The sequence below is a fragment of the Triticum urartu genome, chromosome 3 (assembly GCF_003073215.2).
Source record: "Triticum urartu cultivar G1812 chromosome 3, Tu2.1, whole genome shotgun sequence".
NCBI lineage: Eukaryota > Viridiplantae > Streptophyta > Magnoliopsida > Poales > Poaceae > Triticum > Triticum urartu.
Genome location: NC_053024.1, coordinates 293,930,572 through 293,943,340, shown reverse-complemented (window position 1 = coordinate 293,943,340; position 12,769 = coordinate 293,930,572).

Genomic DNA, 12,769 nt, shown 5'->3' with positions numbered 1-12,769 from the left:
AGGGGCTGATGCCTTCCCACCCACCCAGGTTCAAGGCATGGTACTTGCAATTTGGATTTGTTACACCAATTATACTGTAGGGGGTTCCCTTACAGTCTTTCTGTCAAAAAAAGAACATGGGAGTATTAATTATCATTAAGGATCTGAAAATATAATCTTCCACCGGATAAACAAACCAGCATCAACTACAAGGGGTAATCAACACTACTAGCAACACATAGGTACCAATATGAGGTTTTGGGACCAAGATCGAATACAAGAGATGAACTAGGGTTTGAGAGGAGATGGTGCTGGTGAAGTGGTTGATGGAGATCGACCCCCTCTCGATGACAGGATCAATGGTGATGATGATAGCGATGATTTCCCCCTCCCGAAGGGATGTTTCCCTAGCAGAACAGCTCCGCCAGAGCCCTAGATTTGTTCTGCCTAGTTTCCGCCTCGAGACAACGACGCTTCATCCCGAAAGCTTCCTTCTGTTTTTTCCAGGTCAAAACACACCATATAGCCAAAGATGGGCACCGGAGGCCTACTAGGGGGCCTACAAGGTCGGGGGCGAGCCCAGGGGGTAGGGCGCACCCTCCACCCTTGTGGCTAGCTGGTGGCCCCCCTCTGGTACTTTCTTTGCCCAATATTTTTTATATATTCCAAAAACATGCTCCTTGAAGTTTCAGGACTTTTGGAGTTGTGCAGAATAGGTCTCTAATATTTGCTCCTTTTCTAGTATAAAATTCCAGCTGCCGGCATTCTCCCTCTTCATGTAAACCTTATAAAATAAGAGAGAAAAGGCATAAGTATTGTGATATAGCATGTAATAACAGCCCATAATGCAATAAATATCAATATAAAAGCATGATGTAAAATGGATGTATCATATGCATCTGAATACTGGCACTGTCCAGGGACCTACCTATAATTGTGATGGGCCCCATGTGGGTCCCAAATGATGGGTCCTTGATCGTACCTCACTACAAAAAAAAGATACATCCATGACATTTTGGGCCGAACGAATTTTTTTCTGTCATGCTTATGACACTTCTATGACGATAATTGTGACAAAACTCAGTATCATCATAGATATGGTGGGCTCCTACTTCTATGACAAAAAATCATGACATAAAATGGGCTTTTCATCCTGGGTGGGATAGAGATGCAGCTGCATGACATTCGTTGGACCGTCCATGACGAAAAAACCGTGGTAGAAGCGAGGGCGAGGAAAATATCGGGGAGTTCCCGGTTACGGTGGGTGGTCGGGGGTCGAGCGATGCACGTTTCTCTCGTACACGTACGTGCGTGGGTGCGAGGCGTTGGACTCTAACTAAACCCGAGCGAGGCGTTCGCCTACCGAACCTGAGTGATTGCACTGCAGGCTAAGCGTTATTGAACCCGAGCGATCGATCGATTGCTGTTAACTAAACCCGATCGAGCGATTCCTTCGCTACCACTTCTAACTGAAGTCGATCGATGCTGCCTCTGGATGAACAATGAGCATTGTTGGGGGGGGGGGGGATGAACAGTTCCTGGTGGGGGTTGGATGAATAGGACCCCGTGGTAGTAGAGGTCGTTGCCGCTGGATGAACCCCGATCGAGCCGGTTGGGGGTGGGTGAACAGGACGCCGTCGAGGGCTGGATGAACAGGACCCCGTGTTGGGCTGGTTGAACAGTAGCCGGCGGAGGGCTGGATGAACAGTAGCCCGTGGACGGGTGGTTGAACAGGACCCCGTGGAGAGGGCTGGTTGAATAGTAGCCGGTGGAGGAGCGGTGGAGGCTGGATGAATAGGAGCCCGTGGAGGCTGGAGGAGGTCGACGGTGGATGAAAAGTAGCCCGTTGAGGCTGGAGTAGGTCGATGGTAGAGATGAACAATATCTCATGGAGTCCCGTTTTGCGGTGCGCCACACCCCTCCCGATGAACAGGACCCCTGTTTCGACCATAGCGCTCCAACACAAGTCCGTTTCCTCCGTTTTGTGGTACGCCACACCCCTCCTGACCAACAGGACCCCGTTTCGACCGTAGGAGGTCCAAGAGAAGTCCGTTTCCTCCATTTTGCGATACACCAGACCCCTCCCGATGAACATGATCCCGTTTCGACCATGGCCGGTCGAACACAAGGTCATTTCCTCCGTTCTGCAATACGCCATGCCTCGTTTTGATTGGCTGTTCTGTCCAAGCCGGTTGGCTCCCATTGAACACGACGTATTACGTTGCCTCCCGATGAACACGACGCATTCTGTTGCCTCCCCATGAACACGACGACGTCGCAGTTTCTTCCTTCCGACCTAGCCATGTACACGAGCCTTGGCCATACATATGCGCGAGTAGGCGTTCGAGACCCCACCCGTATGTACGTACATGGCTGTATTTACTGTCTTGCACCCTAGCCGTTGTACGTATGTGTACATGCTACATGCACGCCTCTACTACGACACGTGCGCGCCTATACTACAACATGTGCCCTTCCTTACACGGCAACGGTTCATGGCTGCAGCCTGCACACAGACCGATTGACCAGTATGTACGTACATGTTCGCGACCAGAATGATAACGCAACATACACTTTGACCAGGTGGGTCCTGACTGTGAGGCACTTCCTTCTGTGCGAAGATGTAGCTGGTGGGTCCCAACAGCCAAGGGGGGAAACATTTTTTTCGCGAATACGGTGGCCCGTCCAGTGGGTCCCTACTGTCAGGTGGAGGAATAATTATTTTGTGCGTAATAAGGATGCACTTCCTTGCTGCTACCGTGGACCCAACTGTCAGCCTCTCCACGTACAGTACTCTTCCGATGGAAGTCGTTCCTTGACCATGTTGACCATGCCACGCCGAGAGCACTAGGGCAGTGGACGACGGTGAGGCCTAGGAAGGGGACGGCACGGAACTGGGGAAGACATGGCAGTGGATTCCCACACGGAGGGGGGTACGTGGGTTGACTGCTTCGGCTACGGTGTGACGCTGCCGTCGCCGGAGAATAACATGAGGTGTGGATGAGTATAGAGGGATGGCATGGCCAGCAGTGGCAGCAGAACCAGACACAAGAGGCAGGAGTAGGCGGCATGGCCGACGCTGGTTTGGGCGGCTGGAGCAAGAAGACCAGAGGTTGAAGAAGCATGACGGCCGTTGGATGGACATCGTACGGTCACTGCATCTAGAATCGTTTATATTGACTAAGTTGACAAAGCCCTTGGTACGCGTCAACTTTGTAGGCCCACAGGTCAGCCTCCGAAATGGTGCACCCCAGATGTCAGGGGGAGGAATCATTTTTTGGGCGGCTGAAGCTAGAATATCCGAGATTGAAGAAGAAGCACGACATCCATTGGATGGACATCCAACGGCCACTGCTGCTAGAACCCTGTGTTGACTATAAGTTGAGAAAGCCTTGCATAGGCGTCAACTTACTTTTTTTTGGGGACGCGTCAACTTATTAGGACCACAAGTGAGTGGCAGAGAACTTATAGCCCATTTGCAATTTGTAAGAATGTACAACCCATTTTGAATTCTAATGGAATTTACTACAACCCATTTACAGTTTGTTAAAAGTTGTGACGCCCCGAGACCGCTGCGCCAGGTGTCTTCTAGTTATTCGCCATCATTTCCATATCATTCGCTTGTGTGTTGCATCTTGTCATGTCATCATGTGCATTGCATCATCATGTTTTCAAAACTTGCATCCGTCCGGGTTCCCCCAGTTCCGTCCGTTGTCCGTTCTGAGCCCAGACACACTTGCACGCGCCCGCGGCACGTCCAAAATAGTATTTTATAAGTGGCCGGAAAATATTCTAGGAATGGGTTGAAAGTTGGCGTGCGGTGTTGTTTTGTTGTCAGTAGGCCGCCTGCCAAGTTTCATCGCATTCGGAGTTCGTTTGATGTCCCAACGGATAACTATAGCGACAATATAGTCGGTCAAATCGTCGGACGTGTTCGGTCTCCGAAAACAGTCGCCGGGTCTCTCTCTGTTCTCTTCTCTCAGCCCAACCCGCTCTCCACAGCCCACTTCCACTCACCTGCAGCCGACCTACTCCATCCTCGCGACCGGAGCCATCAGATCGCGATCGGAGGGTCCGAAACCCCCCCTAAATCCCCTAACCCTAGCTCTTTTGGCTATATATGGACACCCAATACCCTCAGCCGCCACCTCCCACCTCGTTTTCAGCGCCGGCCGCCCCTTCTCCGCCACTTGTCGCCGCCATAGCTGGTCGCGCCGCTACCAGACCGCGCTCCCCTCCAATCATGCACCTCCAAGTCGCCCCTGGCCTCCCCGCGCTGCCGTAGCCCACGCGAGGCCCGCGAAACCCAGATCGGGGCCCGCCTAGGCCGGATCTGGGCCCGAGTGCCCTGCACGCACCATCCGCTCGCCCCGCTCCTCCCGAGTTTCCCCCACTCGACCCCGCCGCAGCAGCTCCGAGGAGCTCCTCCGTCGACCAGTCGCCGCCGGTGAGCGTAGCCACCGGAGCCCCAGGCCAGATCCGCCCCGCGACCTCTCCTCCTCCAGTTTTCCCTCTCCGTGTCTCTCATGGTGGCTCCTCTCTCCCTACTTAGGAATGCTAGGTTTGCCTGAAGCTTTGCGCCCGCGCCGCTGGAGCTCCACCGCGCCGGAGTCGCCTCCCACCGTCGGGAATGGATCCGCCCCGCTCGGATCTGTTCGGATCCGGCCAACCTCGCTGCCTCCCGCCGCCCATCTTCCGCGCCTCTCGCGCTGGCGCCGCCATGGCCTCCCTGTTCATGCGGGCAAACGAGGAGGATGAACGGATCCGCATTCGTTCTGGTGGGCCCTGCGTCGGTCGGCCCATCTGCAGCTTGTTGCGGCCCAGAACCACCCCTGTTTTGGTCCAGCCGGCCTGAAGGCCCAAAGTGAGTAGCTCCCTCCAGCCACTCTCTTGAACTCTGTTGGCCCAGTCAGTTTCGGCCCATTATGTTTTTTTTCAGTTCTGGGGTTTTTTCCTATTTATCCAGAGATGTCACTTTTATAGAAAAGACCCTCATGTTCATACATTTAATATCTCACAAATGATGCATCACATGTAAAAACTTTATATACGAAATATGACTAGAATTTCATCTAGTTTAATAATATCCAACTTTCAATCATGTTTGACATGTTGAAAATGATGTTTGCTTTAATTTGCTTAAATAACATGCTAAAATGATTTAATTCATAACTAATTAACCGTAGCTCAGATTTAAATAATCTTTATATGTAAATGGGGTTGAAAATTGCCTAGTTTAACATGGTGGCATTGCTTTGCATGTTTAACAACTCCAAAATATGCTTTAGGGCATAACAGTACCAAATCTAATATATGCTCATGAGGATTTCTCTGGACTTGTTGTTTGTTGTTCCGGCCTCATTTAAACTTGCCTAGATAGGTAGTTTTCATTTGCTTCACCTCTTTCCATGTTAATCAACATTTAATATTGTTGGGTACTTAAATGAGAGAGAACTAAATATTTGATGTGGTGTTTCGTCAATATGCAACTCGTTGCATATTGAGCTCCACTTAATTTGTAGAATTGCTTGTGCACTTTGCCATGCCATGCCTCATTAAACCGGACATGCATCATACTTGTTTGTGCATCATGCCATGATTATGTGATGGTTGATTACCATGTTGTTTCCTTCTTTCCGGTGTGCTTCTTCGGGTTGGTTCCGTTAACGTCGCGCTTGTGAGGATTTGTTCGACTTCGTCCGTTTGTCTTCTTCATGGACTCGTTCTTCTTCCTCGGGGGATCTCAGGCAAGATGACCATACCCTCGAAATCACTTCTATCTTTGCTTGCTAGTTGCTCGCTCTTTTGCTATGCCGCGTGTAACACCCACGATGCGGCTATATCTCCCACGTGTCAGAGCACGACTTAGCGGCATAACCGCATTGTAGGCATGTCACAAGAGGGGGTAATCTTTACACATCCCATGTACTAAATAAGAAAGAGGTACGGAGTTGGCTTACAAACGCCACTTCACACAATACATAAATATAGCATTACATCATCCAGATACAATCAAGGTCCGACTACGGAACCAAATAAAGACAACCCCAAATGCGAAAGATCCCCTATCGCCCCAACTGGGCTCCACTACTGATCGTCTGGAAAAGAAACGTAGTAACGTCCTGAGTCCTCATCGAACTCCCACTTGAGTTCAGTCGCATCCCCTGGAACGGTATCATCAGCACCTGCATCTGGTTTTGGAAGTAAACTGTGAGTCACAGGGACTCAACAATCTCACACCCTCGCGGTCAAGACTATTTAAGCTTATGGGTAGGCAAAGCTAGTGAGGTGGAGCTGCAGCAAGCACTAGCATATATGGTGGCTAACATACGCAAATGAGAGCGAGAAGAAAAGGCAAAGCACGGTCGAGAATCTATGATCAAGAAGTGATCCTAGAACTACTTACGTTCAAGCATAACACGAGACCATGTTCTCTTCCCGAACTCCGCAGAAAAGAGACCATCACGGCTACACACGCTGTTGATTCATTTTAAAATAAGTTAAGTTTCAAGTTTTCTACAACCGGACATTAACAAATTCCCATATGCCCATAACTGCGGGCACGACTTTCAAAAGTTCAAAACCCTGCAGGGGTGTCCCAACATAGCCCATCCCAAGATCTCACGGTCAACGAAGGATATTCCTTCTCCCAGGATGGCCCGATCAGACTCGGAATCCCGGTTACAAGACATCTCGACAATGGTAAAACAAGACCAGCAAAGCCACCCGAATGTGCCAACAAATCCCGATAGGAGCTGCACATATCTCGTTCTCAGGGCACACCGCATTGTCCAAGATTTCGGTAGGCCAACCCAGAGTTGCCCCAGGGGGCCACCGGTTGCTGACAGGTTGGACCAACACTCAGAGGAGCACTGGCCCGGGGTTTTAAGAAAAGATGACCCTTGAGTCCGCGGAACCCAAGGGAAAAAGGCTTAGGTGGCAAATGGTAAAACCAATGTTGGGCCTTGCTAGAGGAGCTTTATTCAAGGCGAACTGTCATGGGGTTCCCATTATAACCCAACCGCGTAAGGAACGCACAATCAAGGAACATAACACCGGTATGATGGAAACTAGGGCGGAAAGAGTGGAACAAAACACCAGGCATAAGGCCGAGCCTTCCACCCTTTACGAAGTATATAGGTGCATTAAAGTAGAGAAGATTTAATAGTATATCCTAGCAATAAACATGTTCCAACAAGGAACAAACTCCAATCTTCAACTGCAACTAGCAACGCTATAAGAGGGGCTGAGCAAAGCGATAACATAGCCAAACAATAGTTTGCTAGGACAATGTGGGTTAGAGGTTTGACATGGCAATATGGGAGGCATGATAAAGCATGTGGTAGGTATCGCGGCATAGGCATAGCAAAAGAGCGAGCAACTAGCAAGCAAAGATAGAAGTGATTTCGAGGGTATGGTCATCTTGCGTGCAAAGTTCTTCGAGTTGACGTAAGCTTGATCCTCGTAGGCGTACTCAACGGGTTCCTCGATCACGTACTCATCTCCCGGCTCTACCCAAGGCAAGAACACAAGCAAGGGAACCACAATCAACCACGGTGCAATGCGCAAGAAACATGATGCAAAACATGGCATGATATGCGGGATGTGATATGCAATGCATATGCATGCTCCGGAAGGAAAATATTGAACCAGGCCTCAACTTGGCAAACTAAGTGCGCCGCTGGAAAGATGAGTTGATTTCGGTCAAAATCGATATAAAGATCACCGGAATCGGATGCACAGTTTGCAAATGGCAAGCAAAACAATAATGGCACTATTCTGCGATTAACAGCACGATGCCATCTAAAATGCAACAAGAAACTAAGCTACCGCACTCTAACATAGCAACAAAGCACATGAAAGTGATCTACTCAAGATGCTTGACAAAATATGACCACTGAGCTATGGCTAAAACACACAATAGCAGGTTCAAACAAGCATGGCAAAGTGCAAAATATATCAGGTTCACAGACTTAGTCTAAATAACAACATGCTAGGAATTAACATCAAGAAGGAATGTTCAGAGCAAGTTATCAACATGCTACAGGATCATATGATGGCAAAGCAAGGTATGGCATGAAACTACTCAAATCATATAACAAAAGTCCCTTATTGACCATAAGCCAAAAGGGATCAGAAAATATGATGGCACCCATGTGAACATAGCAAGTTTCGTTAACAGATCCAGACTTAGCAGAAAACTGGACATGGCAAAAATAGTGTTATGTAGGCATGTTTGCGAGCTCGATGCACTCACCACAAGGCATTACATGAAAAACTAAGCATACACCCAGCAAGAAGAGATTTTCAAGAAGCTAACCATGGCAAGAACAATCTCATAGAATGCATGGATCAACTACAAAAACCTCGGCAAAATTGATTAAAACGTAAACAATCTGCCAGGAACATTTTATAGCAAAAGTATAGCAAGATTGAGTCATGCTAGGGTACTCCATAATTGCAAACATAGACATGGATGGATAGAACATAACAATATCTCAAAATCATCCTTACTGAACAAGCTTAAAAGAGGCATGGATCACTCTGTAGCGACATGAATACATAGCATAAAAATAACATCAGGGAAATGACTTAGAAGAATTCTAAGTCCCTGAAATCAGCAACATCACGAGAGCTACTTTGCATGCTTGTGCTAGTCACCACATTGATCACAAAAATACATGGCATACACCCTGTAAAGATGGCATGGCATAGCCCAAAACACCTGTAGGGGTCAAGTTCATAGGAGGCACACGATAATCATGGAAAAAAGACAAATGCTCATAATCTGATAAGAATCAGGATCTAACATTTTATAGAACTCTTGCAACAGCATTTTAGGCATCAAGATGGACTCAAACAAGCATGGTGCAATGGAATGAAAAGAAGAGGACAACCAGATGAACATTTTGATATATGGCACGCACAAAACGGAGCTACGGATGCGGAGTTATGATGCCATGAACAGGGCTCTAGAATGTGTGAATTTAAGGACTTAGACGAAAAATATCACCTCCAATCTTCACCTGCAACTAGCAACGCTATAGGAGGGGCTAAGCAAAGCGGTAACATAGCCAAACAACGGTTTGCTAGGACAAGGTGGGTTGGAGGTTTGACATGGCAATATGGGAGGCATGATAAAGCATGTGGTAGGTATCGCATCATAGGCATAGCAATAGAGCGAGCAACTAGCAAGCAAAGATAGAAGTGATTTCGAGGGTATGGTCATCTTGCCTGCAAAGTTCTCCGAGTTGACGTAAGTTTGATCCTCGTAAGCGTACTCAACGGGTTCCTCGATCACGTACTTGTCTCCCGTCTCTACCCAAAGAAATAACACAAGCAAGGGAAACACAATCAACCGCGGTGCAATGCGCAAGCAACATGATGCAAAACATGGCATGCTATGCGGGATATGATATGCAATGCATATGCATGCTCCGAAGGAAAAGATTGAACCAGGCCTCAACTTGGCAAACCAAGAGCGCCACTGGAAGATGAGTTGATTTCGGTTGAAATCGATATAAAGATCGCCGGAATCAGATGCACGGTTTGCAATTGGCAAGCAAAACAATAATGGCACTATTCTGTGATTAACAGCACGATGGCATCTAAAATGCAACAAGAAACTAAGGTACTGCACTCTAACATAACAACAAAGCACATGGCAGTGATCCACTCAAGATGCTTGACAAAAGATGAACACTAAGCTACGGCTAAATCACAAAATAGCAGGTTCAAACAAGCATGGCAAAAGTGCAAAAGATATCAGGTTCACAGACTTAGTGAAAATAACAACATGTCAGGATTTAACATCAGGAAGCAATGTTTAGAGCAAGATAACAACATGCTGCAGGATCAGATCATAGCAACACAAGGCATGGCATGAAACTACTCAAAGCATATAACATAAGTCCCTTACTGACCCTAAGCCAAAAGGGATCAGAAGATATGATGGCACCCATGTAAACATAGAAAGTTTCGTTAACAGATTCAGACTTAGCAGAAAACTGGACATGGCAAAAACAGAGTTCGTAGGTATGTTGGTGAGCTTGATGCACTCACCACAAGGCATTGCATGACAAAATAAGCATACTCCCAACAAGAAGACATGATCAAGCATCTAAACATGGCAAGAACAATCTCATAGCATGCATGGATCAACTACAATAACCTTGGCAAAATTGATTAACACATAAACAATCTGCCAGGAACATTTTATAGCAAAACTAGAGCAAGATTGAGTCATTCTATGGTACTCCATAATTGCAAAAAAGACATGGATGGATAGAACATAACAACATATCAAAATCATCCTTTCTGAACATGCTCAAAAGAGGCATGGATCACTCTGTAGCAACATGAATACATGGCATAAAAATAACATCAGGGAAATGACTTAGAAGAATTCTAAGTCCCTGAAATCAGCAACATCACAAGAGCTACTTTGCATGCTTGTGCTAGTTATCACATTGATCACAAAAATATATGGCATACACCCCTGTAAAGACGGCATGGCATAGCCCAAAACACATGTAGGGCCCAAGTTCATAGGAGGCACACAATAATCATGGCAAAAATGACAAATGTCCATAATCTGTTAAGAAACAGAAACTAACATTATGAAGCACTCTTGCAACAACAGTTTAGGCATCAAGATGGACTCAAACAAGCATGGTGCAATGGAACAAAGTGAAGAGCACATCCAGACGAACAATTTTGATATATCATACACATGAAACGGAGCTACGGTCATGGAGATAAGGCATGATGAACAGAGCAACATAATACAAAAGTTTCGGGACTTAGAGAAATTCAACCTCTGGGAAAAAGTCAACGGGGCACGAGAACCAAGGCTTGCCGGCGCGGGGCTTGCCGGAGATGGCGGGGAAGGATGCGGGGCTCGCCGGAGATGGCGGATCCGGGCCGGATCTTGCCGGATCCGGCCGGATCCCAGCGCGGGGAGGCGGAGGAGGTCGCCGGCGGGCGCGGGGCGAGGCTGGGTGCTCGGGGCGGAGGGCGGCGGCGGCCGGTGGCGATGAGGACGGGCGGCGCGCGGGCTCGCCGGGGCGCGGAGCGGCGGGCGGCGGGGCAGCGGGCCGCGGTTGGGCCCGGCAGGCTTCGGTGATGTGGGCATGGAGGCGCCACGTGGCGGCCCCTGGTAGGCCGCGGGTGGCGGCGCGTTTCGTCCAGCGTTGCCCGGACTTGTCTGGCGGCGCGGAGGGGAAAATTTTAGGGTTAGGGTTGGAGTTGCCTCAGATTTGGACGGGGAAGACTAATTTATAGGTTGAGGGAGCTAGGAGACTCCAAATGGAGTGCGGTTTTCGGCCACGCGATCGTGATCGAATGGCCGAGAGAATGGAGGGGGTTTGGATGGGTTTTGGGCCACTTTGGAGGGGTGTTGGGCTGCAACACACCCGAGGCCTTTACGGTTCCTTGGTTAACCGTTGGAGTATCAAACGAACTCCAAATGGTACGAAACTTGACAGGTGGTCTACCGGTAGCATACCAAGGCCGGTTGGCAAATCTCAGTCCAATCCGAGAACGTTTAACACCCGCACACGAAAAGAAGCAAAAGGGGACGCCGGAGGACGTAGGAGTGCTAGAATGCAAAACGGACAACGGGGAAAATGCTCGGATGCATGAGACGAACACGTATGCAAATGCGATGCACATGATGACATGATATGAGATGCATGCCATGGACAAAAAGCAAAACGGAGACAAAACCCAACCACGAGGGAAAATCATAACTTAGTGCCAAAAATGGCAAGAGTTGGAATACAAATATGGCAAGTTACATACGGGGCGTTACACCACGATACCTACCACTTGCTATGTCATGCCTCCCATATTGCCATGTCAAGCCTCTAACCCTCCTTTCCTACCAAACCATTGTTTGGCTATGGTACCGCTTTGCTCAGCCCCTCTTATAGCATTTCTTGTTGCAGGTGAAGCTGAAGTTTGTTCCATGTTTGGAACATGGTTATGTTGGGATATCACAATATCTCTTATTTTTAATTAATGCATCTATATACTTGGTCAAGCGTGGAAGCCTTGGCCTTATGCCTGGTGTTTTGTTCCACTCTTGCCGCCCTATTTTCTGTTATACCAGTGTTATGTTCCTTGATTTTGCATTCCTTACACGGTTGGGTGTTATGGGGACCCCTAGACAGCTCACTTTGAATAAAACTCCTCCAGCAAGGCCCAACCTTGGTTTTACCATTTGCCTCACCACCACCTACTTTTCCCTTGGGAGTCGCGCTCTCGAGGGTCATCTTTATTTTAAACCCCCGGGCCAGTGCTTCTCTAAGTGTTGGTCCGAACTAGAGTCCTTTGCACCGCCACCTCAGGGAAACTTGAGGGCTGGTTTTAGTTGTATGGAGCGCTCATCCGGTGTTGCCCTGAGAACGAGATATGTGCAGCTCCTATCGGGATGTCGGCACATCGGGCGGTCTTGCTGGTCTTGTTTTACCATTGTCTTAATGTCTTGTAACCGAGATTCCGAGTCTGATCGGGTCTTCCTGGGAGAAGGAATATCCTTCGTTGACCGTGAGAGCTTGTGATGGGCTAAGTTGGGGCACCCCTGCAGGGTTTGAACTTTCGAAAGCCGTGCTCGCAGTTATGGGCAGATGAGAATTTGTTAATATCCAGTTGTAGAGAACTTGACACTTAACTTAATTAAAATGCATCAACCGCGTTTATAGCCGTGATGGTCTCTTCCGGCGGAGTCCGAGAAGTGAACACGGTTTTGGTGTTATGCTTGAACGTAAGTAGTTTCAGGATCACTTCT